The sequence below is a fragment of the Camelus dromedarius genome, chromosome 18 (genome assembly GCF_036321535.1).
Source record: "Camelus dromedarius isolate mCamDro1 chromosome 18, mCamDro1.pat, whole genome shotgun sequence".
NCBI lineage: Eukaryota > Metazoa > Chordata > Mammalia > Artiodactyla > Camelidae > Camelus > Camelus dromedarius.
In genome coordinates this window covers 28169778-28189449 of record NC_087453.1, presented here as the reverse complement: position 1 = coordinate 28189449, position 19672 = coordinate 28169778, and positions in this window count along the sequence as shown.

The following is a 19672-nucleotide window of genomic DNA, read 5'->3' as shown; positions in this document are numbered from 1 at the left end:
AGCAGTATCTTCTACCTGCCCATGATTGCTTAACAAACTTCCCCCAAACTTAGTGGCTTAAAACAACCACCCACTTAGCTCACAGTTCTTGGTTCAAGTTTGGCTTATCTTGGTTGACCTTGCTCATGCGTTGATGGATAGCAAGTGGGCTGGGACTGGCTGTGTTTCTGATGATCATGGTTGTTACAACAGGACCACTGGGGTCTCGCATCCTCCAGGCTGGTTTGCATGGTGTCCGAGGTTCCAAAAGTTAACAAATGAACAAGCCCCGATGTGTAGACACTTTATACGTCTCTGCTTATGCCATGTTTGCTACCTGTCCCAGGTCAGGAAGTGGAGAAACAGACTCCTCTTAATGAGAGGGACAACCAAGGCACATTGCAAAGAATGCAGATACAGGAGGGGCAATCAGCCCAGTACAGCTGCACATTACAATCAACTGGGGATGCGCCCAATGCCTGGGCAGTACACCAAACCAATTACACCAGGATTTCTAGGAGTGGAACTTTGTTTCGGTGATTATTTATTTTTAGTTTTTATTTTTTGCCAGTGATCTAGGGCTCTATATCCAGCTCTGGGGCACCAGCTTAAGAAGAGAGTTAGTCCTCCTGAGAAACTCGTATTACACTGAGTAAACTTTTCAATAGTTCAGGACTTTTGGAACTGCAAACACTATTTTGGTCCAGCTAACTTGGCAGGTCAATCCAGTCAAAAGAGTTAAAATTGGTCTCCATAGACGAGATTTCCTCAAACTTTAGTGCGTATCAGGATTGCATAGAAGGGCTTGTTAAAACACAGATTGCTGAACCTCATCTCCCAGAGGTTCTGAACAGGATGTGCCTTGCAAGTTCTCAGGGGCTGCTGCTAATGGTGATGATTGGAAGTGACATTTGGAGAACAAATCACGTAGACACGGCCTCAGTTAAACCCAGCGTCTAACCAGCATGGTCTCATTGCCCTGTAGCAGGACTGTCGTCATCACTGTGAGCTGAAGTGACTTCTGCAGTAGTTCTGAAAATCTTTTACTCCAGGGCATTTAGATACAGCCAGAGAGTAAGTACCCCAAGGGAAGGATCTTCTGCTGGGACAAGAGACTTCCAATTACCTGAGACTTTCAATTACCAAGAGACTACATGACACTCACTTGACTAACAGGCCAATTCGATGTCTTCCCTCCCAGCATTTTATTAAATGGCAAGAAAAGATGAGGATTTGGAGAAGCGGCAGCAAAAAAGCCTGAAATCTTCAGTCCCAGCAATGAAAGTCTCTGACTTCACAGTGAATTCATTCATCCAGTTAGCAATTTTCAATCAGAACCCACAAAAGGTCTCGGATGAATCCCTGGGGAGTCTATGAACCGGACCCTCTCCCAACAGAGAGTTAGTAATAATAGAGAAAAACCACTTACTCTTTCCGAGATAAGAGCAAATGCGTTTTAAGTGCAGTATTTGCAGCTCATGCCTTGAGCATAAGGAACAAAACACTCTGGCTTATCCTGATAATTGCAATGGAGAGTGAAGGGGCTCTTATCAGCACTGGCCAGAAAATTATTTTCTATTCTTTAATGTAATCACCCATCTATTTATAAAATACACACTGCATCTAAGTATTCCCACCCAATTCTAGGTGCCATGACTTCAAGGGTTTGTTAGACACGCAGTCCACCCTCTATGGGAAATCTGCAAAGGGAGAGGGTGGTTTTATATATAACATATAAGCCATTGCTTGATACTCTGTTTTTCTGCTCATAGTGACATCACCTGCTTTGCCAGAACTGGACACTTAACTCTAACCCCGTTCTAATCGGTGCTCAGCGGGGGCCACTGAAGGGGTGCCAAGCTACCCTTGGCCCCTCAGTCTTTTTTTTTTATCCTTGGGGCTCCTGCTTTTCCTTCTCCCTTCTGCCTCTGAATCTCCAGTTTGTTTCTCTCTGTGGTCAGTCAGGACACACTTTCTCCTAGCCTTTCTCTTTTGAGATTAGGCCCTATAGCAGAGATGTCTGGGCCTCAATTGATACGGTAATTTCTGGGGGTGAGAATATAGATCAGTGGTAGACTGTTTGCTTAGCATGCATGAGATCATGGGTTCAAGCCCCAGTACTTCCATTTTTAAAAAAAGGAGTGAAACTTAAGTTTGGGGGAAGGATATAGCTCAGTGGTAGAAAGCACGAGGTCCTGGGTTCAATTCTCAGTACCTCCATTAAAAAATTTTAAAAATAAATAAATAAACCTAATTACCCCCCCAAAGCTTAAAAAATAAAACAAAATTTTTAAAATAGGGTCATTTCAGTTTTACCATCAGCTCTCTCCCTCCATACGTATATAGGAGTGCCCCAGGGCGCCAGTTCAAGTACATTCTCAGATAACACCAAGAATTGTTATTAGGGAACAAGACATTTTTATTGGTCACCATTCTTTATATTGAATTAATTTGTTTGGTCTAAGAGATTATTATTTCCATTTCACAGGAGGGGAAACTGAAGCACAGAGATTCCCTTTCCTTGATTTCCTGTCTGCACAACCGCTGAGCCCAGGTCGGCTACCTTTTCCTATGTTTAGCTCCTGTTGAGCTTAGGCTGTGGTCTCAGACTCTTTTCCTCCATTAAGGAAACTTTCCTCTCCAGATCCCTTGTGGATGCCACGATGGAATGGTGGTGTGGCTTATGGAAAGCTGCCAACAAGCTCAGTTAGAAGATGAAATATATCTTTAAAGGCAGAGTATATGGAAAGCCATGGAGATAGCGGCACAGACTCCCGAAATTCCGAGGTCTGCACAAGTTTCATCAGCTGCTGCTCCAGTCCCCAGTTCGGGAGGGATCCACCGGGGCTCCCAGTGTTTATCTGTGCTCTTCCACAGGGCACTTTTATGTCTTCCAGCATTTCTCCTTGGCCACCCCGCCTGCTTGTTTCTGCAGACTGTTTACCAGCCGTAGTACCTGGGGCGAAATACATCAACTCATTCCCAAGTATTTAAGATTTGAGAAGAACGAAAGATCAATTTCCCCAGCACAGCACCCTCAGCCAACTTTAATTTTTTCTCTTCCTGTAGCACTGTCCCCCCCGCCACCCATCCTTGCATACCAGCTCTGTGTTTTACCCTCTATAAGACACTTAAATATTTGTGCATTTCTTAATTGCGAAGTTTCAGTCTAGACAGCGTTTAAGTTACTCTCTTCTTGGTCGCACTGGTCCACATATATATTAGACACCAAAGATGGTAACGGGACAGAGTGCAGGGAGAGGGGGCGACTAGACTGCTCACTCCTTCTCATTGTCACCTCTAATCCCTGGCCTGATACCACCAGAAACCCCGTTGTGGTATTTCCTTTAAAAAATGTCAGTGCAGTAAAATGTGGGTAATCCAGGGAAGCCAATTAATAATATTAACATTATGTACTGTACACACTGGGTAAGTGGCCTTGTGTGAAATGACCACTTGTCCGGGGACGACATAAACAAACTCACTGTGGATGAATAAATAAACCAATATGAACCACACAAACATGTTTATCTCAAGCTGGCCAATGGGGAGCTATTTTGAGCTTCATAGAAACCACCCGGCATAGAAAAACGTTGAGACTGAGAAAATTGTTTCAAAAGGACTTTCTAGTTCAAAATTAAGTCAATTTCTCAAAAGAAAAAACAGATTCAATAATTTGTAAGGTCTAACTTTACCATACCTTTCTTTCTAGGATTTCAAATTCCATATTTCTTCTCTTTGTCCAAAACAAACTCAGATGGGACCAATATGAAAACTTGATTAAAAATGTAATCTTTAAAAACATGTTTAGTCGGGTACTTGTTTTGTTACCTAGAGGTTTTGTTCATTTACATTTATTGTCATTACGGATATAATTGAACTCATTTATTCCATTTCATTTTCCCTTTCTACGTGATCTATTTTTAAAGATATTTCCTTTTTGTTCTCCTTTCTTATTTTGTTTTGAAATGCTGTTCATCTAATTCTAACTTTTTCTTTCTACTAACTTTCTCTTTACTTAAAAAAAAATTAGTATCCTTTTCTTTCAGAAAATACTTTGGAAATTTCCATACTACTGTTTAATCTAATAATAGCCTAAAATAAATATCAGTATATTTATCTGCCTCCTGAACAATACGATTGTTTTAAGATAGTTTAAATCTAATCATCCACCCAAGTTATATATTTTGTTGTTTAGGATTTTGGGTCTATCTTGAAATTTATGTATTTTTCTTATTGCTTACACTTTGAATATTTGTTTGGCTTTTTGCATCTTCTATCCATTTTTCTTGCTCACAATTTCTTCTCATATCTCAACCCTACCTTTCTAGAATCTTTTGCTTTCTTCCTAGAGTATCCTGTTTACAAGATCTTTAGAGGGGAATTGTGAGTAAACCCACCCATTTTCTGTATGTCTTTCTGTCTCTCTCATGAAGTGTCCCATGGGTATATACAATGAATATGCATAGTTTAAAATGTAATATCAAAACTAACACCCACCTGGGTTAAGCTTTCTCAGTTTCTGCCTGTCAGGAAGTGTCTGCATTTTGCCCTTGCTCTTGACAGAACTTTTTATTGAGTGCAGAATTTGAGGTTAACCCCTATCTTCCTTCTTTGATGGTATCATACTTTTTTCTCTCTTTCATCATTTTTTTAGAAGAAATTGGCTGTCTGAGTCTTATTCCTTTGCAGGTAATGTGTCTTTCCTTTATGGCTGCTTTTAAGATCTTTTCTTCTGTGCTTCCTAAAATATGTCTGGATGCTAGAAATTTGACTGCACTTCATTAAATTTGATCACTTTCGGAAAATGACGGTCATTATCTCTCAAATATTGCCTCTCTCCCACTCACTTGGTTTTCTCCTTCTGAAAGTGAGTGGAACTTCTCACTCAACTGTCCACATCGCTTACCCTCTCTTTTATACTTTCCATCCTCTGCTCTATGAGTTGCATTTTAGATAATTTCTTCCGATCTAGCCGACTCTTCAGCTGTGTCTGATCTGCTGTTTAATCCATCTGTTAGACTTCAGATTATTTTTCAAGTCTGCCTGATAAATATTAATAGTCTCTTGTTCCATTGTCATTATTTCAGTATCCTTTTGGATTTTTAAAAGTAATATTTAAAAATTCATTTCCTATCCATATCTGTTAGTATAAACACCGGCTGCTTTCTCACTCTGGTGACCACTTGTTCTGCTTTGTCCTTTGTCCATCCATTAAAATCAAAGATCTGAGATTCTGCTTCCTCCTGTAAATTACAGAGCTACCTGGTTAACCGAAGCAGTTGCAGGGCAAGAAGCCAGAGCCGCCAGAGAGAGAGTGCGGAAGGTCTCCTGAGATGGACCCTGTCTGGTGTCCTGGCCACACAGTGAAGGACAGCATGGAGCCTGTTATGACTCAGCTGAAGAATGAAACATCAGGCAAGAGGACCAGCTGTGCTTGAGTGTAACCAGGCGGTTAAAGAGAGAAACTATAGATGAAGCTTTGGGCACATTGCAACTTGGCCCTCTGGGAAATGGGCCCAATAAAGATCAATATATGCACAAATGGACGAGCCAACAGACTTCCTCTGGGGAGAAGCAAATGAAGGGGAGGGAGTACTGGCAGGAGGCCCCTCCTGAAAGTGGCCTGTGGAAGCCACTTCTGGTTTCCTACGTCAGCACCTCTTGGCTCAGCTCTGATTTCAGCTGCAGCTGTTGTGAGTAGTGTGGTGTGAGCTCAGCCACTTTGCTGACAACACTGCCTCTGAAACAGGTTGTGTCTTCAGCTCTTTGCCTTCGAGTCTTGGCTGAAGCTTCAGGAAGCCGCTCAGCCTTCCAGCAAGACGGCGACATTCAACCCCCAGGGAGGCACAGGTGCCAGAGAAGCTGGCCACTTGTTTGGGAAACTCCCAGTGGTGGTGTCGTTGGGGGCTTTCCTCCTGGGCTGCTAACATTCCCTAAAGACTATGTCCTCCACTCCTGCCATCGGGTGCTAAAGCGGGAAGAAGGCAAAGTTCTCCACGTTGAATATGTGTTTATGTAATTTTTTGTTTTCGACTGGGGAGTCAGCTGCAGGGATCACAAAAATCTTCCACGTCCTGCGTAATGTTCACAAACCCCATCAATGGCCAGAAGAGTTACTGAGCGTTTTCTAAGTGGAAGTTTACAGTGTTAGCCTCTGTGTTTCTTTGCATAATAGCCTTGAATTTGGGTGGCTGGCTATTTCTTTTGAGCTTAGCTCCTCCGCTGGAAAAATGCAACACATTTATTACAATCATGGTGAAGGCAAGAAAAGTTTGAACTCAGATACATGTGAAAATAGCTTAGTAACATTTTTCTAGCATCAAAATTAATGATGATCTGTGCTTACATTTAAAAGTTTTTTTTTTAAATTCTGAAAAAATTCGAAGATTCAAGGAATAGTACGTTGAACTTGCCTATATACTTCCTTTAAATTCACCAATTAACAGTTTGCCACATTTACTTCCCCTCTGTCCCTCTCTCTTTCTCTGTCTCTGTCTCTCTTCTGTGTGTCTCTGTGTGTGTATGTGTGTGTACATACACATGTGTAGTTCATGAACCATTTGAGAGGAAGCTACTGACATCATTCTTTTCCCTTAATATTTTTGCATGTATTTGTCCAGACAAGTGTATTCTCTCACATAACCACAGCACAATGATCAAAATAAGAAAACATAACATTGACCCAATATTACCATCCAGTGTAGAATATGTATTCAAATTTTGCTAATTGCCTCAATGTCTTTAACAGCCATGTTTTTCCACATCTGGTATCTAATATAGGATCAAGAATTTTATTTCATTGCTATATCTTTTTAGTTTTCCTTAATCTGGAAAAAAAGTCATCAACTTTTTTTTTTTGTCTCTCATGACACTGACTGACATTTTTGAAGAGCACCGGTCAATTTTTTTATATAATCTGCTGATATTAAAAAAAATAGTTTTAAAAATAGCTGATCTGAGAATGGGTAGTACTTCATATCTATAGACATGGTTGAAAAAATCAAAAAGGTCTTATAAAAGGAGTGGGGGAGGGTATAGCTCAGTGGTAAAGCACATGCTTAGCATATGTGAGGTCCTAGGTTCAATCCCCAGCACCTCCATTAAACAAATTTTTTAAAAATTAAAAAGATCTTTTATAGACATGGTTGCAGTTTCTTTAGATTAAGTCAGTTTGAGGTTTGAATTTTGCAAAACTCCCTCATCCTTTCGCCTTCAAATTACCCTGTACTATATGGAGATAAATATATAAATATATATAGATATAAATATATATATATACACACTTCAATTAGGAGAAAGTAAATGAACCTAGGGCTTTGAGACACTCCTTGATATAACTGAATAATTGGGGTCAATGCTGTGGTGCCACAAAGCTGTGCTTCTAAATCTCTTCTGTGTCTACTGTGAAACACAGCACATAACGGATTTGAACACACCTGGCAGATCAATGCTCTCAGTAGCCTTCCTTACGAAGTCACCCATCTGGAAATAGAACTTCAGGTAATATGGAAAATTAAAATGGTAGCAAGAAAAAGATTTTTGGAACACAAAGAATCAAAACCTATCTGCTTGCCTACTCAGAGACTAAGACCGGTGATTCTATACAGTTCACACGAACAATGATATATGGTAACCTACTTTTTATATGATTTCCCTTTAGAACTCAAATCCCAGTTACGATGAAGAAAAAGGATATTACTTCTGAGAAGAACGTCCCAACGCCCAAGCACAGAAGGGAAGCTCTGCTTACACACCGCAGCCCAGCTCCCTGAGCTTGGCCATCCAGTATGTTCCAGCTGAACCAAAGCTCAGTTATTGCAATGCCATCAAGGAATTGGATTTTCCCCTACAGGATTTTGATGTTCAGAACCAAAAAAGAAAGACAAATGGGAAACCTAAACGGATAGGGAAGACGAAGAGCTGCCAGTGGTGCTCCGTCTCTGGACTCCTACAGGTGGATGGACCGGGAAGCAGAAACTGAACAGGTCAGTTCTACGGAGCTATAAGCCCGCAAGTGTGAGACGTCCTCCTTTGTTCTGTGAGTGTTTTGTGCAAGGGGAGTATGCTGTGATGAGAAAGAATCCAGCACTCAGCCCTGCCTTTGAGTAATACTGAGCTCCAGAGTAATTTACCAGACACAGTGATGTTTGAGCATGTTAAATATTTCCACCCTACCTTTCTGTCCCTTGTACTCTCTTAATTCCATCATACTAACTGCATTATAAGTATGCCTAATTTCAGGACATTTCTGCTTTGTTGTAAAACTGTCGATTACTCAGTGCTCTCCACTGAGTGCCTCAGGATCTGTTCCAATTGCTCATAGTAATGTCACCTACTGAATTATCCCGATGTCTGTCGGATTCAGAGAAGTGCAAACCCTCTCCATAATCTGCCCAGCATCCCAGATGAGAGGAGGGAAGGAAACGGCTGTTCACAGCCATTTCTCAAGGATCATTATTATTCATATTGGATCGAAGCCATAGGATGACGCTATATAACGTATGTTTGTGGAGTGTGTAGTTTAACATGAGATAGTGTCATAACAGGGAAATTACAAAGTCGTATTTAGCTTGATGTTCTTAATAATCTTTTACCCTTTCTTCTACTGTGGAGTTGTTTGCCTACTGGAAAGACAACATTGGTGTTTTTCTGTTTCACTTAGTCAAACCATTTACAATAATTTAGCATTTTTTTCAACTCCCTGCCTCCCTTTATTTTATTTTATTCTTTTTTAAATTGAAGTACAGTCAGTTTCAATGTATCAATTTCTGGTGTCCAGCACAATGTCCCAGTCATGCATATACATACATATAGTCATTTTTATATTCTTTTTCATTAAATGTTATTACAAGATATTGAACATAGTTCCCTGTACTATACAACAGAAAATTTTAAAATCTATTTTTATATACAGTGGCTAACATTTGTAAATCTCAAAGTCCCAAATTTATCTCTTCCCACCCCTGCAATTTAGCATTTTTAATGTGTGACCCTTACATGTGGAGACAGTGAATGCAAGTACGTGACTGTGGTCACATAAATGAATAATTCATTTGATGACCTCATTCCTGTCTTTCCCTTTATAATTTTAATGGAATCGTAGAAACCGAAATGACTTTTTATCCAGTGATTTTTAGCACCTTTGTGTGAACTAAAAATACAAGTTATCTGTAAAAATATTTTTGGTTTGTTTGAGTGGAAGGATAAAGAAAGGGGAGGAACTGAAATCACCTTTTTTCTTGAGGGACTGGGAGATGAATCTCAGAAGCATCCAAAAGGTTTTATATACATTGCAGAGATGACATCAATCATAGAAACTCCACAGCCATTCTTTCTTTCTCCCATGAAATGTTCTTCTGGTTTTATTTTTGGAGCTACTTTTCCCCTGTTACAGCAGCAGCATATAACTCAGAATAAGCTTTTCCATCAGGTTTGAAAAGTGAAGCTTTAGGAAAGTGTTTATGCACTGAAATCCAAAAGACAGCCATTCTGGAAACAGTGTGTGATCCCCAAGTTGAGAGTCGGAAAAAGAGGTGGAGGATGGGGGGAATACTGAAAAGACGTTTCGAACCTTTTAAACATCTTTTTAAACTAAAAGACGTTTTAGTCTGGGACTCAGTTTGGTTAGTGAAAATGCTTTCTTTCTTGCTAATTCTCTTTCTTTTCCCACTAACCTCTCCTCTCATCCATTCCTGCTACATGATACTATGTTGACAACATTAGTGACAGTATTCACACACACACACACGCACACACACACAGATGAAAAAAATAGACTTGTTGAATACAGCTTGGAGACTATTGTGGCTGAAACCCAGTGCAGAATAATGGAAAAGGAGAATGAAGACCACACCTGAAAACCTTTTATCTCACAGGCCAGGGGTTGACAAGCTACAGTCCACTGGCCAAATCCTACCCTTACCTTTTAAATTTTTTTTTGTAAGCAAAGGTTTATTGGAATACAGTTATACCCATTTGTTTCATATATTTTCTGTGGCTGCTCTCAGGTTTCAAGGGCAGAGTTGAGTAACAGTGACAGAGACCATATGGCCAGCCAAGCCTAAAATATTTATCATCTGGCCCATTACAGAAAACATTTGCTGACCCCCACTGAAAGCCAAACATCATTTTTCAAAGAGTGGTCCCAGACCAGCAGAGTGAGCATCACCTAGGAATTTGTTAGAGAAGAGTCTACAGTGCAGCCTCGTAGTCTAGGCTGGAATTACGGGGATCACAAAGGACCACACTCTGGGCAGGACATAATTAACATTGTATTTTACACTTTAGGCAGATCGATGATGATTTGCATACAAAATGAATTTCCTCTCATTCTCGGAGACCCTTTCATAATGACAAAAAAGAACATTTTGATAACATTTTATAGTTTACAAAATAGTTCAGGGTGATCTTAGAAAGACCACCTTGAAAATGTTACTTTAGGATGCACAGTACCTCTGGCTGGAAGGCATGTGTCTATGCATGTGTTTGTGTGGATTTAATACATTTTTCTTCAAGAAAGATAAGTATCTTTGAGGTAGATTTGGTAGAGGGATATATAAATTCATTTAAAAAATATCCTTAATGCAACCCTGTTGTACCATACTTTAAATAAATATTATATATGAAAATTCAGACAAGACAAATGAGCCCAGAGACCCAAGATATTCAATAAGCAGTTTACTTGAAATAGTAATCTCCCAGATTGCAACTAAATAGGATTCCACTGACAATCATTCACTGCGAGTTATATATTCAGAACGTTTCTGTTGCTTTCAGCAAGGCATGCCTATAAGCTAGCATTCATAACTGGCAAGTGCATGCTTGAATGTAAACTAGCAAGTAATAAAAGTGGCCCACTGCCCATCCATCAAAAGGCTAGAGAATGTTGACTCTTCAGTGATACGTGAAATAGGACCAAAACAGAACCCAGGCCTTGGAAATTGGATCTACAGCTTACTGACACTGGGTCATTAGATTCCTTTCTGCAAATCTCTGCCTTGGAATTTAGGCCTGTTCCAGGATCCCCAGAACTATCTCAGAAGTCAGATCATTTGAGTTGAAGATGCTTTGAAAATCCCTCGTGGCTTTTGACCCTCTAGGATTTCTGCAGCATTCAGTCTGGCCCAGTGGGTTGCTATAGTCCAGTTTTGCCTAAGATGATGTTTGGGCTGGCACACCATGCAAACCCTGTCCTCACGCACCAATTACACACATACACGCACATCAACAAGGAAGCATGTGGGCATTTAGACCCCCTAATGCCTGTGGGGATGTGAGATGGTGCTGTAGGCTGTCCACGAGGTAAACTGGTCAGCCCCACTTCAAATGACTTCAAGGCTGGACCAAGATAACAAATGGAGCTTAAACCTCGCCCAACTGCCCCTTCACCAAAGCTCTCCCCATCACCGAGAGGGGCTTTGTGTGCGTGCAGCCCCCCACCCACCCCAGCTGGCATGCCACTTGGTGCGCTTAAGGGTACATGGGCTACCAGGTAGGGCTGCCATAGGGAAGATATAGATACAGGAGGAGGCTCCGTGCAGGTGTTTCTGAGCTCTGGGTGCCCAGGGTATGGGCTACAAGAGATGTGTGCTCTGGATGGGTCTGTCCTCTTGGCCTACATTTCTTGCTCCCTGGGGAACAGAACAATTGGAGGAAGACTAGATCGGACCCTCTGAAGAAGCATGGGGCCCAGGACAGGGGCCAGATTGACCACGTTGAAGAGCCTCAACCTTCTTACATTGACATTTGCAGCCAGATAATTCTTCACTGGGGGGCTGTCTATGCATTGTAGTTTGGGTGGCAACATCCTGGCCTCTACCCACAAGATGCCAATAGCTCCCCAGTTGTGACAACTGAAAATGTCTCCAGACAGTGTCTGTGGCCAAGTGCTCTTGGTTGAGAACCACTGTTCTACACCAAATTCCACTTAGTCCCAGCATGTGTGGGTCTCCCTTGATGGACTCAGAACCAGATCCTCCTTCACAAGGCTTTTAAAACAAGAATGAAATGCAAAGTAAGGCAGCTCCTTTGCATTCTGTGCTGTATTATCATTGTGCAACATGGTGGTTCCTAGCCTTGTTCATAATCACAATGGAAATTAAAGTCAGAAATAATGGTATCCTCAGATTTTATCAGTCTGGTATTAGGACAAATCCATCATGCAGTTGGTCACTATTTCAGAAACAAACATCCAAGAAAAATTGTCATCTTGTGCATGGATTCTATCAAATGCTTATAAGGAAAAAAAAGACTTTGATTCCATTAACTCAGAAGAAAATCTATTTGGTGTTACAAACCCAAAGTTGAGAAGAGAATGCAAATGTTTAGGATAGAAATGCTCCCCACCCAAATAAATCAAGAATAATGGACATTACATGCAATACCAATTTCAACATGTTAGCCACATCTCATAGACTAGAGTCCACATGAAGTCACGTTCTTATCATCCCCCCAAATAAAATAAAATAAAAATAATTACCCCAAATCAACCAAATTTATATTATTGAGTTTTGCTTGTCTTTTTGCTTGTCTTTTTCTTGTGTGAACATGCTTATTAAAGAAGAAATTTTGTTTCAATTAGGCAGGAAAATATAGGCAATTACAGAGGACAGTAGTTAGCAAATTACAGCTGTGGGCCAAATCCAGCCAGCCCCTGCCTTCTAAATAAAATTTTATTGGAACCCAGTCATGCTTATTTATGGACATTATTCTATGGTGCCTCTCCAGTACCATAGCCAACTTGAGTGGTTGTGACCAATTCAGATTTTGTGGCTTGCAAAGCTGAAAATATTTATCTGTTCTTCACATGAAATATTTTTGACCCCCTAATGTAAGAGACACAGGCACGTGGGGTGTCACTTCAGAAGGCTTCACATACTGAAATGCATGCTTGAGTTATTTCAAGCCTTAGTCCCTTTTCCTGACTGGACACTTAAGTCCTCATTTCACATTGATAAGTGTTGGGGTAGTCATTTTTGATCATTTTCTGGACGTGCCAGAATGTGAGCGATCTGATTTTTGCTTCAGCTACTGGGACATCAACCCATGGGTTGAGGGGGAGGATGTTGTGTTTCTCAATGGACAAATCTAGATTCTTTATGCTTTCGACGGTTGTCACAGGCGGTTGTGATTAAACTTGTCACTGCTTTCCAAGAGACTGATCTCACACCCAATTATATCTCCTTAAATGATGTGTCCAGCAATGTCACGGAGTGTCGCAACGGACTTTGGAATAAGCAGTTCTCTTTTGCTCTTTTTCTTAAGAGCGCTCCTGATATTTACACAATGCTCGTATTTTCTGCTTAGTACCGAGAAACACTTTCTGATGGGTTCTTTGGTGTGCCTGTGTGGAAAGAGGTCAGGTGGCTCTTTTGAGGCCTACCATTTGTTACTAAGATGATGGTCGTGTTATTCCAAGGCATTTTTACATTCTGATTTTTCTTTTTTCCCGATTCAGGGAAAGTCAGTGATAGAATTCCACGATGACGCCTTTGTGGACTTAACGTTTCTCTCGCGTTGTCTGTAAGAGTTTTGTGATACTGGGCTTGAGAGGACTGAAGAACTGCAGAAAACAAATCTTGGGGCCCCAGTCTACTTAATAATATATAATATGATAGTTAAACATCATTGACATATGGCTCTAGTGTATTTAATATTTATCACACTATTAGTACCATAATATGCAATAAAATGTAAAGTAGCCTTAGTATATGTGTGTGGGGGTGTATGTGTGCATGGACTCTGTGTCTGTAGGCGTGTGAAGGTAAGGGTCTGCTGTACAGTGTGTGAAAAGCAATAATCTACAATAAAATGGATGGGGAGACCTCGAAGCAGGGAGCCGCTTGCCAAGCTCAGATGTTTCTTGATGTAACTGAAATTGTTGATAATGGACTCTGTTATCTTTGTGCAGCTTAGAAAATGCTGATTATGTAAAATGAAAGATTCTTTACTCCTCTGCGTTTAAGTTTTAGAGACAGATTTTCTCCTTTCCTTTTACACTTCGTCCTTCACTGGATTTTCTCTTTGGCTGACTCCCCAACGCATTGTTCCTTGCCCCCGAGCCCACATCATCCTTCCCAGCTTTGTTAATGGCGTCTCCAACTAAGCCAGCCTTCGGCAGCATTCTGATTCCTTGGTTGGAGATGACAGGGTTCAGGCCCGCCCCCATATGCACTGTTCTTAGGTACCAATCCCTTCTTTCTGTCTGTTGAGTATTCCTCAGTAAATCACAGACAGCCTGTCTTAGGTCAAAGCGCCATGAGATCAGCCAGACCAGCCCAAACTCACCCCCACCAACGGAAAAGAGTTCCTCCAACGTGAGCCAAGCGCTGATGTCCTCTTTGCTGCCCTTCTAGAGAAAGCACCCCCTCGGACCTCTAGCTCAGCTTCTGAGTGGATCTCCTCCCTTGCTCCCAGGCTGTGAGCTGCCATGTGGGAGAAGGTCTTGGTGACTTCTGTATTTCCCAGAGGAGTATTTCCGGACACAGTCAGTGACAAATGAATATTTATTGAATGTAAAAAATAATTAAAGACTTAGTTTTCAGCAGTTGACATCAGAAAGAGCAGAAGTAAACAGTGGATTCTGTTCCATGCCAATTTAACTGACCCAGTCTCTGATACTAAAATGTACCAGAGGTCATGGACTGTCACAGCTGGAGAGGAAACTTAGGCCACACAGTCCAGTCATCTCAGCTGACTGTGCAGAAGCATGAGGCTCAGAGGGGAAAGGGGAATAAACATGTATAGGGCACCAACTGTATGCTAGATCAGTGCTCTGCAAATATCTCACCTACTTTTCTCAGTGACCCCTTACATACTCGTCATTTGCTATGAGAAAGAGGAGCACACTGAGTAACATGGCGTGACAGACATCGGGTGGGGCCTGAGCAGAGTTGGTTCTGCTAAAATTCAAAGCCCTGTTCCTTTCCTTACACCCCACCCAGGCAGCCTCCATGTGCTAGGATTTTGCATTGCCTGATATTGACTTAGAACCACATAATGTCTAATTATTTATAAGAAATACAGAGTTAAAGAAAATTACAAGATGTCATAAGGAAACCATCAGCCTCATCCAGAATTGGGGAAATCCTACAGGGCAAGTGACCCCCATTTCGCCAACAAATAAATGACATTAAAACAACAATAGTAACAGGGAGGGGACTATTATATAATAAGAGACATAAAAACCAATGTGACCTATGGGACTGTTGGATCCTGATTTCTGAACCAACTGTAAAAAGAAAAAAAAATTGAGAAAATGGGGGGAATTGAACATGATCTAGTATTAGATGATATTAAGGACTATTGTGATTTTTTTTTGGTAGGAAACTATTATTTTGGTTATGTTTTAAAAATTCTTGTGTTAGAGATGCATGCCTAAGTAATTGTGGGTGAAAAGACATGTCTGGGATTTACTTTAAAATATTCCAGATACATTCATATACTATTGTGCAACTAAGAGATACCTTTTTAACAAAAAGTGTAATACCCAGAGCCATTAATTTGGTTTGGTTCTAAGGTCAGATATCTGTTTCACTCTGAAGTCTAAGGCAAGATTAAAATTCTTCATTTGTGTTTACTATGACTCCATGTTAAAACAAAACCAAATTTCTGTAAAGTCAAAAACATAGGAACAATCACCCTTCCCCTGTGAGGAGACCATCATTGTCGGGTCAGAATGGACCACGCTCCCTGCAAACCCTCCAAGGTCATCTGACGTGTCCCACTTGGGCGGTGTCTCTTCAAACCAAGGCAAGGAGTCTCTTTCCTATAGCCCTCAGGACTGGAAGGTCTGAAGGGAACAGAACCTGTGGACAAAATGACAGCTGTTTTTGAGGATATTTCTAAGGCCTTCTTTGCACAGCTGAGGAAACTAAGACTTCACAGCTCATTAACCCAAATGCTGACTACAGCCTAGGAAATGCCACCTTTTTCTAGATACTTCTTTTGAAGAGTAGATGCAGAAGGAACAGAAAGAGAGGGGTCCCCTCCTGCAGTCTCTGTCCACAGACGTCCTCTAGTTGGCTGGCTCCCTGTTGGAATTTAAGGAGAGGCAGAAGTGAGGGGAGGGAAGGGAGACAGACCTTCTAAAGCCTCCACAGTTTGAAGGGAGACTAGAAACTTCTCTGTCAGGACAAGAAAGGATATCCCCAATTTCTGCACCAAAACAACCTGTCAGTGTTTTAAGACCAGTGCTTCTCAATCTGCAGTGAAAAAACCCTGGGGGTTTGGTTAAAATGCAGATTCTGATTCGGCAGGTCTAGAATGGGCCTGAGAGTCTGCATCCAGCAAGCTCCCAGGGGATGTGCTGCTGCTGGTCCATGGACCACACTCTGAGTAGTGGTCCTGTGGTCACCTTTAGAGGCAGGATGGCATGTTCTCGTTTTGCTCTTTCTAGGGTCATTTCTTTACTATACATCATTTGTGAAAACTGATCTGTTAGCCATGTGAGTTCTGAGAGTGAGTGTAATGAAGACGTAATGTTAAATAAATGGTGACTAGTCGAAATGAAATGAATTAGAAGCCTTCGGAAAGGCTTGGAGGAGGATGCGGTGAATGCAGATGGGAGACTACCACGCCCCAACCCCTGTTCCCCATGACGCTCTGGGCTTTTTTCCATGTATTTTTCTCATTTAAGCCTCACAAAAATGCTCTGAAGTAAGCGTTATTGTCCCCATTTTATAATAATAAGCCTAACTGCCAGCTTACCCCCATCCAAAGCAAAACATGGGGAATTCTACAGGAAAAATGACCTCGTTTCTTAAAAAATCAAATGGCTTGAAAGAAGGAGGAGGGGACAGAACTGTCATAGATGAAAAGAGGCTTAAGAGACCCATCAAACAAATGCGATATTGGGATCTTGTTTGGAACCTGATTTTATCAAAAAAGAAAAAAGAAAAAAAGGGAAAAAAAAAAAAAGCCCACAAAACCAATAAACAGACACTTTTGAGACACGGGTAAAATGGATTGTGGACTGAGTACTAGGTATTAAGGAATTCTTACTAATTTTGTTAAGTGTGCCAATGTCATTGCAATTATGTTATGAAACATTTCTTACCTGTCAGAGCTGATTGGTGGAATTATATCCTGTCTGGATTTGCTTTAAAATAACTCCAGCAAAAAAAGAAAAAAAAAAAAAAGGAGTAGAAGAAATAAGAATCAAGAATGGCAGAATGTTGATTAATATTATTTTTTAAAACTCTATTTTGAAACAATTTTAGATTTAAAGCAGAGTTGTGCTATTTTCAGCACAGGGGTCCTGAATACAGATTACCTAACTTCCCCTAACGTTGTTAACATCTTACGTAACTATGGAACGATGATCAAAACCTGGAAATTAACATTGATGTATATAACATTACTAACTGACCTACAGATTTTATTCTAATGTCTCCTTTTTTTTTTTTTTTTATCTACCAAGTCTTTTTTCTATTGCAGGATCCAACCCAGAACCCCACATTGTATTTCATTGTCCTGTCACTTCAGTCTCCTGGAATCTATGACAGTCCCTCAGCCTGTCCTGTCTCTCATGCCCTTAACACTGTTGAAGAGTACCAGCCAGTTGTTTGGCAGACTGTCCCTCAATTTCAGTTTGCTGGATGTTTTCTCATGATTAGATTGACGTTCTATTGATGATTATTGAAGCTGGGTGATGTATACCTAGATTTTCATGACACTATTCTCTCTGCTTTGGGGCATGTTTGAAAAGTTCCATATTGGGTATAAATTTCTTTAAAAATAAGGCACTGGGAGGTTACATACCTTGTTTAAATTAACTTAGTTATTAAATGAGCAGAGCTGGGATTAGAACCCAGATTAGTCTTGACTGAAAAAAAAATGACCTTTATATTACAAAAAGTATGATACAAAATAAATGATTTCTATTTGTTAAGGTTGTTTTCATGGAGGAGCCCTGCAGAGAGATTTCTTACTGCTCTGAACATAATTAATCGAGCCCCAATTTCTAGGTATATACCAATAATGGATATATTGGATCAAGACTGAATTGTCTTGCAGGATGCCTTATTATATGTGAGAAACTAAAACCCACACTAGTCAGCTAAAATAAATATTGAATAAATGGTGGAGGGGTGGGCCATGGAATTTAAGGTCAGGAGAAGAGCAGACTTCCCACGGGACAAGGATTGGGAAAAAGAAAACTGCAGACATTCACCTCCACGTGTCTCCCTCTGTCTGCCTGTCTCTCCCTGGAGACATGTGAAACAGGTGACTTTCTGCTTCTCTCTGGGTCTGCTTCACTCTCCTGCTTCTCCAGGTAATCATTCTTCATCACACTGGCCATAGAATAGTAAAAGATGCTTCATCTTGAGTCTGCAGGACCTTGGATACATGTGATTCTTGATTTCCAGTCTTCTTCATTCAAACCCTCAGCCATATAATTCAACATCCCTCATTTTATGGGTTAAATGACCACGCTAGTCCCATGAGCTGTGGCCACGGAGGGCTAGGCACATATGGTACCTAGAGTAACAGGAGCCTGTGTTCTCCTTCATCTACAGTGATACGGAGGGTTGGGGGGGGGCAAAGGTGGGGTCAGGCTAAGCTAAGAAGCAGCAGACAAAATAATACCCCTGCTCTAGAGAATCAGGAATTGATGTGTTTCATCCACTTTTTCTTGATTCTCGGCCCTCAGAAGAGGGTACAAGTGTTGATTCCTGATTTTCACTGTTCCAGAGGGAAAAAATAATCTAGTGACACTAGGTCACGTGAGTTACGAAAGCCCCACAGCTTTATACTCAGGAACAGGCGTGGTGGTGTGTTCTTTGGGTAGTTTGGTGATATTCTTGCCCCCGAGGAGATCAGAGGCTAGCAGAACAGAGAGATGTACAAATTAAAACTGACAGGACCTTGCGGTGAATGCTGCAGTGGACATACATTCAAGGTTCATAGGTATGACGTAGAAGGAAATGAATCACTAGTACCTGGAGAGGACAGGATGAGGAAGTCTTCAGAAAGAAGGGAGCAGCTGAGCTGGAATTTGAAGGCCAAGATGGGAGGTGAAATATGTTTCTAAGATGACTCTTCTGTTTCTTTTAATTTTATTTTTTATGAAAGTATACTTGATGTACAATGTTACTTTCAGCTGCACAGCAAAGTGATTCAGTTATTCATATACATCCCATGTATTTTTTTTCAGATTCTTTGCATTATATGTTATTACAAGAAATTGAATATAGTTCCCTGTGCTATACAGGAGGTCCTTGTTTAAGATGACCCTTCTTGAAGGATCAGGCCTCAGTCCACCATCCTGAATCAGTCAGGAGAGCCTCCGCTGGAACAGACGGCTTAGCTATTCAGGTCTCCCCCGCTTTCCACTGTCCTTGCTGATCAGGATTAAGTTGGCAGGCATTTATATGTGTCCTGCTCTGCTGATTGCTGAGGTGTTTGAAATTCAACCCATCGATTAGGCTCTTTCCTTGACTTCAAAGCACCAAGCTTACTCAGCCGTCCCGCACTCTTCGAGGGCATCACCGTGTAGTCCAGTTTAGGGCCGTGCCGAACAGGTTATCTGAGCAATCCCTACGCTTGCAGCGGAGAGAAAGGCAGTGTGAGTTGAAGAAGACCCCCCCCCCACTCCCGCTCGGTGATTTTACATCTCCTGCTTACATAGTGAAATGCAAATGTGTCGGGGAGGAAGAGCGCTTCCCTAATTAGTCAGTTTCATCAACTA